The 8,687-nt window shown below is 28.8% G+C and overlaps 1 long non-coding RNA gene across 1 annotated transcript in view; it reads right to left on the bottom strand.

The window, feature by feature from the left end:
* The window catches only part of LOC126779383 (uncharacterized), a 28,571-nt gene extending 23,197 nt beyond the window's left edge, over positions 1 to 5,374 (bottom strand). Inside the window, exon 1 of the long non-coding RNA XR_007670350.1 lies at positions 5,336 to 5,374. This is a non-coding gene — a long non-coding RNA (uncharacterized LOC126779383). The remainder of the gene's footprint in view (positions 1 to 5,335) is intronic.
* Between the last annotated feature and the right edge of the window lie 3,313 nt (positions 5,375 to 8,687).

Below are 8,687 nucleotides of genomic sequence, written 5' to 3'. Positions count from 1 at the left end.
ATTTTAACGTTTTTAAGTTGAAAATTTTGAAAAAATATACTCGTCAAAAGATTGTGTGAGGCGGTGAAGTAATTCTGAATTTCTTTAAATCCACATGAGTGCACTCGTGATGCTTTGAAAATCTTCTTATGTATATCTACAATATCCTTCCTTAATCCTTTGATATAATTATAATAGTCCCTGTCCCATATATCACTTTCTGGCATTTCACGAACTTGTTTTGCGGTGAGTTTTGAGTTTGTTCTTAAAGTTCTATTGCTCTACTGATTACAATATAAAATATAATTATTTTGACTTACACATTCAAATTATATTATTTTTATTTAAGAGTTCAATATAATGTTATATATTAGTTATTCGAATTGTCATGAAATATTTATCATAAAAATTGGCTTAAGCTAAAAAAATAAAAACTATAATTTTAATTATGTGTGTGCAATGAGTTTTGTATAATAGTATCATAATTTTTATATCATTTTTTTTAAATATGGAAGTAATATATTAATTTATCAGTCAATAGTGAACACCTTGAAATTGTAATCTATCTAATATCTACATACAGATAAGTAAAGAGAAAACAGTTCAGTATTTTATTATCATGTTTATCAATATATTTTTTATATTCTATTTTATGTTTTTCAGTGGTTGTTGGAAAGCTTCACTTCAGTGTTATTAACAAAAAAGTAGATAAAATTGTATAACATCAAATTTTGAATAATGATTATATATGAATATTTTGACTACTGGGAGAATACTAGTACAAAAAAAGGCAATATGATAACTTACTTCTCTCTCCTACCTATTATTTGAATCAAAACCAATATAACTATCAAATTGAAGGCTATAAAGTATCTAATATATTTCGCACATTTTTTTGCGTAAAATATTTCGTAACAATTTTAAGCCTTGGAATTCAAATAATGAATACAACGAGATTGCCCAGTAGAGTCATCGTGTTTTATACTAGTACTTTAAATGAAGATCGTAAGTTCAATTCCGGAAAAGCATTTATATATTAATAAATCATATTGGCCTTGACTGGGTTATAGATTTTAAGGAAATCTGAAGATGTCGATGAAATTACGTGCGTGTACGTGCTTCTCCTTAAAAGGATAAGAGGTCATTGTCCTGGCTTTTTGATGCTTTTAATTCAATATGAATGCTGCACGATCAATTAATAAGCTACAAAAAATTATAATGCCATATTTAAAAAAAAAAAAAAAATTTAACATTTGCAACTTACGATTACACAAGTGGAATCAGGAGACAGGATACATAGAAAGCCATTTAGGCTCTTGTTTAACGTAACTCGCTTGAGCGTTGTTTTGTAATCGGTCGCATAATATTTAAACTATGTTTAGATTTTTCACGTGTACAAATCATATCGAGTGTATGAATGAAAGAGTAAGTGAAGTGATAACATGAAATGACGTTTGAGATTGTGATATTTTAATTTTGGTAGGTCAAGTTTTACGATCCAAAATGGAAGTTGCCATTCATTATTATGCTTTGGGAGCAATATAATTTAACTTTGAAGGTTCATTTATGTCACTTTCAAACTTTATGTATATCATGTTGGTCAGTTCAAAATTCTAATGTATGTTCAATATTAATCGTTAAATATGAATTGCATTACATATGTATTAATGAAACTAGACTTGAATGAAACTTCAGTAAGCATTACAGAAATTAAAGCGAATTTGAAAAATCCGCCTCAAATAATTGATATTTTATATATTATTCTGTCATTAATAAATAATAATAATTATGGCTCTAAATGGCAAAAACATATATGTGAAATGAGAGCCAAGTTCAATATTATGATATATGTCTTGGTTGTTGACTTCAATGACAAAAGAAGTGAGATCTAAATGGGTGCAAGTTCAATGGTCAGTCCTGAATTTTTTTATAATAAGATAAAATATTTTATAACAACTTAAAATATCATTTCTTCTTATAACGATAATATAATGAAGCCTTAGGTCTGACTTGGCTAGTTTATATATACGAATTATTATTAAGTACCTACTAAAACAGTCATGGAAGAGCCCTATGTTCAATGACTAGTTTCTAAAAGCAAGCCAAATTTTCGGAAGAATAAAATAATAACTTACAGCTTTAGAACTTGCGAAGGCTATAATGAAGCTTGAACCTGGCTTAACACGCTACCGCGTGTCTAGTCTTGATTAAACCCTATAGCCTGTTTTTAAATTATGATGAACGTTGGATTTTATTTAAACAACTGTTTTCTTATTTAAACGGTTGATGAAATCTTAAAAGCGTATTTTTATACTAATGTTAGATATAATGAAATGGTTATAAAGGTTTAAAGTAAATTTTGAAAGACCGTCTTAACAATCTTATATATTTTATTATGAAAATGAAATATGAATACGCGTAATTACGCGAACACATTACGCTAAACATTTTTTGTGCCGGCAATTATTAAAATGTTTATATAGATGCGTCGTCATTGAGATATTTAATCGCGATAAATACAAAACATTCCAAGCTATGATTGTGCGACAACCAGTTAAAAGGAAATGTCGAAATTATAAGGCTCACATACAAATTATAACATCACAAATTCTCAGACACTCGTACATTTTGTAGGTACAGACTTTTTTGTGTATATAGTTCGCAAGAGCTTAGCCTTGAAATGTGAAAATTTACGATATTTCATAAATAAAAGTAATTTTTTGTAGACATGATTTTGATTGAGCTCAGTTTTACGACATATTTTAAAAAGGTAACCGGGTCGCCTCGACTTCCAAATAAGAGTTTGGATAAAAAAAAAACACGAATTGTAAAACGCTATATAAATGTTAATTGCAAGATAATATTGGTACATACATCCAATTAACATGTTTATTAATTTATTATGATATTGGCTCACATTCTTATCGATTTTCGGTTAAAAATATTTACTATGCAAAGTATTTACTTAAGAAGTACATAAACGTTATCACAGACGGTTAGATGAACACAAGAGACACTCATCCGTTACAGAAAAGCGGTCGTTTTTGCCTAATATACGAAAACTTAAAAACGATTTCGGAATATGCATTAATATAATATTTAATTTTGTACAAAAAAATCCGTGATTATTATTTTATCATTAGCAACTTTTGTTTTTGTCTTCTTTTTGAATATTGTACATATAAATACAAAAGTGAAATACCTATTTATCTAAATTTTAGGTTATGATTATAATTTAAATACAATTATTATAAAAAAAAACATGATATTCTCTGGACTTGAATCTGTCTCTGAAAGTAGCCTGTCAATGGAAGCAATAGGACGGGGCATAATTTTTTTTAAATAGCTATTTCAATTTTAGTGTTTCAAGAAATAAGTTTTCTGCAGTACAAATTTCACAGTCGAAACATTATACCAATTGTTTGTTTGTTTCTTGTATACCAAAAGGAAATCGAATAATTTGCCGTTTTTGGTTTAAAATTATACCATTTTAAAATATTTTTAAATGGTTATGTAAAACCTACGCGTATTATATAATGACTTATTATATATATTGTATGTGAATATAATGACGTATATTTAGTATTATCAAAGTAAATTTAATTTTGTAGTAATTAATTTAAAAAAAACAATACGAAAAAGAGGGAAGACCCTTGAGTTGTTTACGGACAAAGAAAAGTTCTTTCTTTAAATTATTGTGGGGTGAATCATTCGGTTAAGTGGAAACACTTAATGGAACCTTTTTTAAAAAAGTTTAAGAGCTTGCGAAGGAAACTATAGAGCTTTTTTAATTAATAAAACTCAATTAAAATGCATAAGAATTCAAGTTCGGAAAGCACTTTCGTATTTCTTCTTTACAAAAGAGGATTATAAGATATCAAAAAATGACGACTGTATTTATTACTAAATAATATCTTTTAACATAATATAGAAAGCTAATATAATAAATGTAATAATATATATACTATAAAAATGTCCCAGCGGCTAGAACACGTGAACTTAATTCGATTATTGCGAGTTCAATGCCAGGCAAGCACCACTGAATTTTCATTTGCATAATTTGTCTTTACAATTCATCTTGTGCTTGTAAAGGAAAACATCGTGAGGAAACCTGTATGTATCCTATAAAAATCTGCTATATGTGTATCCACCAACCCGCATTGGAGCAGAGTTTACGCCTTAGCCAAGCGGTGGGACATTTACGGGCTGGTACATTTATGAGACCTTTAAACAGGTCAAACATTTATATCTAAAATTGAGGTTCTCACGCTTTGTACTTTTAATTTACACATTTTGCGATTCATTGTTATTGTGGTGAAACTTGTAACAATACGATTACGGAGCACGGTAAGAAGACCCAACGCAAACAACTTGAAAATAAGTCACGTCATTAAATTTATTACAATTATAGCGTACATTCTAGTCTCAATGGTTTTACAGTCTACGAGGGCAAAGAAATAGCCGTCTCAGGCTCAAAATAAAAATTTAAATGTACTTTATTCAAGTATAAACAAAAGCACTTTTGAGTCGTAATTTTACAAGATTAAATTTAACATAAGACTACCGATTAGGAATGAAGTTTTTACCGAGAAAACCGGTAAAAAAAATCAGTATCAAAGTCATGTAATGATAAAAAAATAACGAAATTAAGTGTCAACGAATACTTACTGGGAGCTAGGGAAAGCTCATTTATCATTTATATAATCTTGTATATAATAATATGCCTCACTTATGCTATTTTCAAACCTACCATCACCAATACATACAAATACACTATAAACAAACCAAAATTGGAATATTTGGTACCTTACGAACGTTAGTAATTTAAAAAGTATGACGTAATTAATAATTCATGGATTTTAATATATGATATCTTTATATTAAAACATGTAATAGTTTCATAGTATGTTAATAATGGTTAGCAGTATGGCCGAAGAGGCCTTGTACCTACGTTCAGCGTTGTTAGGCGGCATTGTTTGCGCTAACTATAACAACGGTGCTCCATTTGTTGTCCTTGAACTTTTTCTTTGTAATGTCTACGGTCATGGTGACACTTACGTCATAAAAAGTTCACATTTAATAGTTTGCATATTCAAAAAGCCGAGATGGCCCGGTGGAAAGCCGAGATGGCCCGGTGGTAAGAACGCGTGAATCTTAACCGATAATCGTGGGTTCAAACCCGGGCAAGCACCACTGAATTTTCATGTGCTTAATTTGTGATTATAATTCATCTCGTGCTTTACGGTGAAGGAAAACATCGTGAGGAAACCTGCATGTGTCTAATTTCACTGAAATTCTGCCACATGTGAATTCTACCAACCCGCATTGGAGCAACGTGGTGGAATAAGCTCCAAACCTTCTCCTCAAAAAGAGGAGAGGAGGCCTTTAGCCCAGCAGTGGGACATTCACAGGCTGTTACGGTACGGTACGGTTATATTCAAAAAAATATTTTTTAGTTATTTTTCAAATGTTGATAGAATTTATTGTATTGTAATTATAAAAGCTGGTTCAAAAATGAGACTTATATTCATTGACTTTACTGTGATAACCTTTTACGCGCTAAGTTAAACCACAAACAGACCACGACTAATTCTTATGACAAATATTTAAATATTAAGTTGAGGATCAGCTCCAGGACTTAGGGCTTATAAGCCCAATGGGGAGCCTGTTTCGTTGAGATAAAGCGATACCTTTCGTCAGTTATCAAATAGCAAGTAAGGTATCAACTACTTTTTTTATATTTGTTTCGGATTTGTTTTTAATTTAAAATTAATAAAAATATTAGAGATATTTCAGATTAAACAGTGATATTGAACAAAATAAAATGTGAAGATATTTATAGTCTGTAAATTATAATCTCTCCTTTTGAGGTGAAGGTATTGGAGCATATTCCACAATACTCCTCTAATGCGGTTTTGTGTATCACATGCGAAAGAATTTCAGTGAAAGTAGACCCATGCTGATTTCCTCACGATGTTTACCTTCTCTGTCGAGCACGAGAAGAATTATAAACATAAAAATTTAGCGTTGCTTGCTTGGGCTTGAACTCGCGACCATCGGTTAAGATTGACGCGTTCTAACTGGGTCGTCTCGCCTTATCGAAATATATTTAACGAAACATATTCGATAAGGATTTGTCGTCGAAAGTCACAACTTTGTAGAGCTCGAAAATTCGTAACATGGGAATCTCATTATATATTAACAAGTTAAGGAATTTGCATATAATCTCTTTAATAAAAGTATTCGAGTGTGGTTGGTATATTGTATATAGAAAACAGATAACAATAGACATGCGTTTTATTTGAATACATTACTTATGTACATATTTACAAAAAGAATCACAGCATAAACAAAGCTTTCGTAGAAAATTGTACACTCAATGGAATAAAAGATATAAAACTATGTTAAGAACTGTTTAAAAAGCTATACAAAATTTGAATTAAAAAAACGCCTTGAAATTTGTCTATATTCGAAGCAAATTTTACGAATCTCTTGTTTGGATGTTTATTAGAACAATTATTATCTAATTTGTTTTCAAATATGGAAAAATAAACAATAATAGTAATAAAAAAGCAAGTTATCAGCCATTTTAATAATTTTGATATTCCCACCTATAATTCAAATAGGCATTATGTACGTTAAAATGGCAGATTTTAAAGGATTTTTGCTCTATATATTTAATAAATATATATAGCGATTAATTAGGCTATCATTAATGCCAATTTAAATATAAACAAAATGCACACGAATTGTCAAAGCTCTTTGCTTAAATTTATAAAATCAATTTATTTGGCGATTTTTCTATATAATTAACAATAATTAGGCAAAGGACAAGTGAATAAATCAATATATTGAAGTCACTTTTATAAGATTTTTAGAAGATATTTTAAATATGTTTTAGCACTCGATTATTAACTCGAAAATGTTACTTATTTTAAACTTTTTTTCAATATTTACAAACAATTTTACCGGTATATAAATTTATCTTATTGCGCTGTTTTATAAGAAAACAGAATTCGATAAATTCAAAATAAAAAAATTAACTAATACTATTTTTATTAGCATATATACAAGTTAACAACATATACTGCTCATGTTATACCCAATATATATTTTGCCCAATAACGTGCCCAATAACGTTGCCCAATAACCAACAACCAATTAAATGTCATTGAAATACAAGATCTTGATTTATGATATGGTTAAAATTAAAAAAAAAATACCATTTACGTGCCTGATAACAGGTTTCGAATATTAGCCTGTGCTGTGGGTAAGTGGCCTTCTTACTAATTTTGGACGCTTGACCATGTAACAATTCACTGCGATGCATTTAATAATTATATTATGATAAATACATTTATATTATTTAATTAAAATAAAAGGCAAAGTATCATAAAAGTATCATTTGTCTAATGTCTGGCTTTGGAAAGTGTTAATTATTTATGATATAAGCCGACGTAATTTATCCAAATTAATTAATTCTTACGATATGAAATGTAAAAAGTCTCTTCGTACTGTATAGGCGTAAGCATTATTATTGATATTCTTAGCTTGTTATCTACTAGGATATTACATTAGTCCAATGCAATCGCCATATTTTAAATAGTATCCATTAAACTGTGGACGCTTCACACGGAAGTCATTAGAATGATTTAAAAAAAGTTAGAAATAATGTTTTATATATTTATGAGCCGATATAAAGGACAATGAAATGAAAGGGTCCACGCGATAATAATAAATCTTTATTCCACCAATAAACGTCTACGCGAACAAATCACAAGCTCTTAGTTATATGTATATTTTTTTACAATGATTTCTACAGTAATTTTTTAAAGAAAAATTCAATTAAAGAATCATACCGCAATACATATTCGTTAAAATCACATTGCACAGTTTGAACTAAAAGAGTGCAAACGCCAGGGCTCTGTCCCATCTCCCATTGGAAACTTATATATATTAATTACTTGCTTGTTATTAAGCTTATGTATAGAAGAAGTAAAGGTTTATTTAAATGTTTTTTTTTTATAAATTCATCGTATATCAGACCTTTGATTGCTTCGTTGGTCTATTAGCTATCATCTACGTAAAGGCGTGTCGGTACGCTTCCTGACTATGAAAGTTAGAGAATATAGTGCATGTGTTTGTGCACACATTTTCTAATTGTAACATAATTTCATCATGAGTGATTCATTTTGTAGAAAACTAATTCTATACCTATAAAAAGTTTTTTTTTAAATATGCATACTTCAATATTATTTCTACTATATTATTAATTCGTCTACTATCAGCGAGTCTTTTATTCTAAAAGCAACTGTGCGTTAATATATATTCTTTGTATAATCTTTATTAAAATAAATATACAATACTGGATTGATTTTTTAACTTTAATTTTCAAGGATTTTTTAAAAGGTTAAATTCAAGATATGAATTAAGATAATTTATAATTAACGATTTCTAAAAAAAAAATTATATGTAGAGCAATATAATTACTTTTAAATTAAATTATCTTCCTATCTAAATATCGTTTTTGTGTATTAACTCATGTGGAATAAATTTCGATCCATTTATACGATCGTAATTAATATGTGTATATATTTATATGAAACACAAATAATTTCTATACTATTCTTAAATATAATATCTATACTTTAAATATAATATGATTTTGGGTCGTTGATCTTTATTATAATTGTTTATTTAATTTTCCC

Source organism: Nymphalis io, chromosome 2 (genome assembly GCF_905147045.1).
Source record: "Nymphalis io chromosome 2, ilAglIoxx1.1, whole genome shotgun sequence".
Taxonomy (NCBI): Eukaryota; Metazoa; Arthropoda; class Insecta; order Lepidoptera; family Nymphalidae; genus Nymphalis; species Nymphalis io.
The sequence above is the reverse complement of the archived record's forward strand: the minus strand, read 5'-3'. Positions and strand labels throughout refer to the sequence as shown.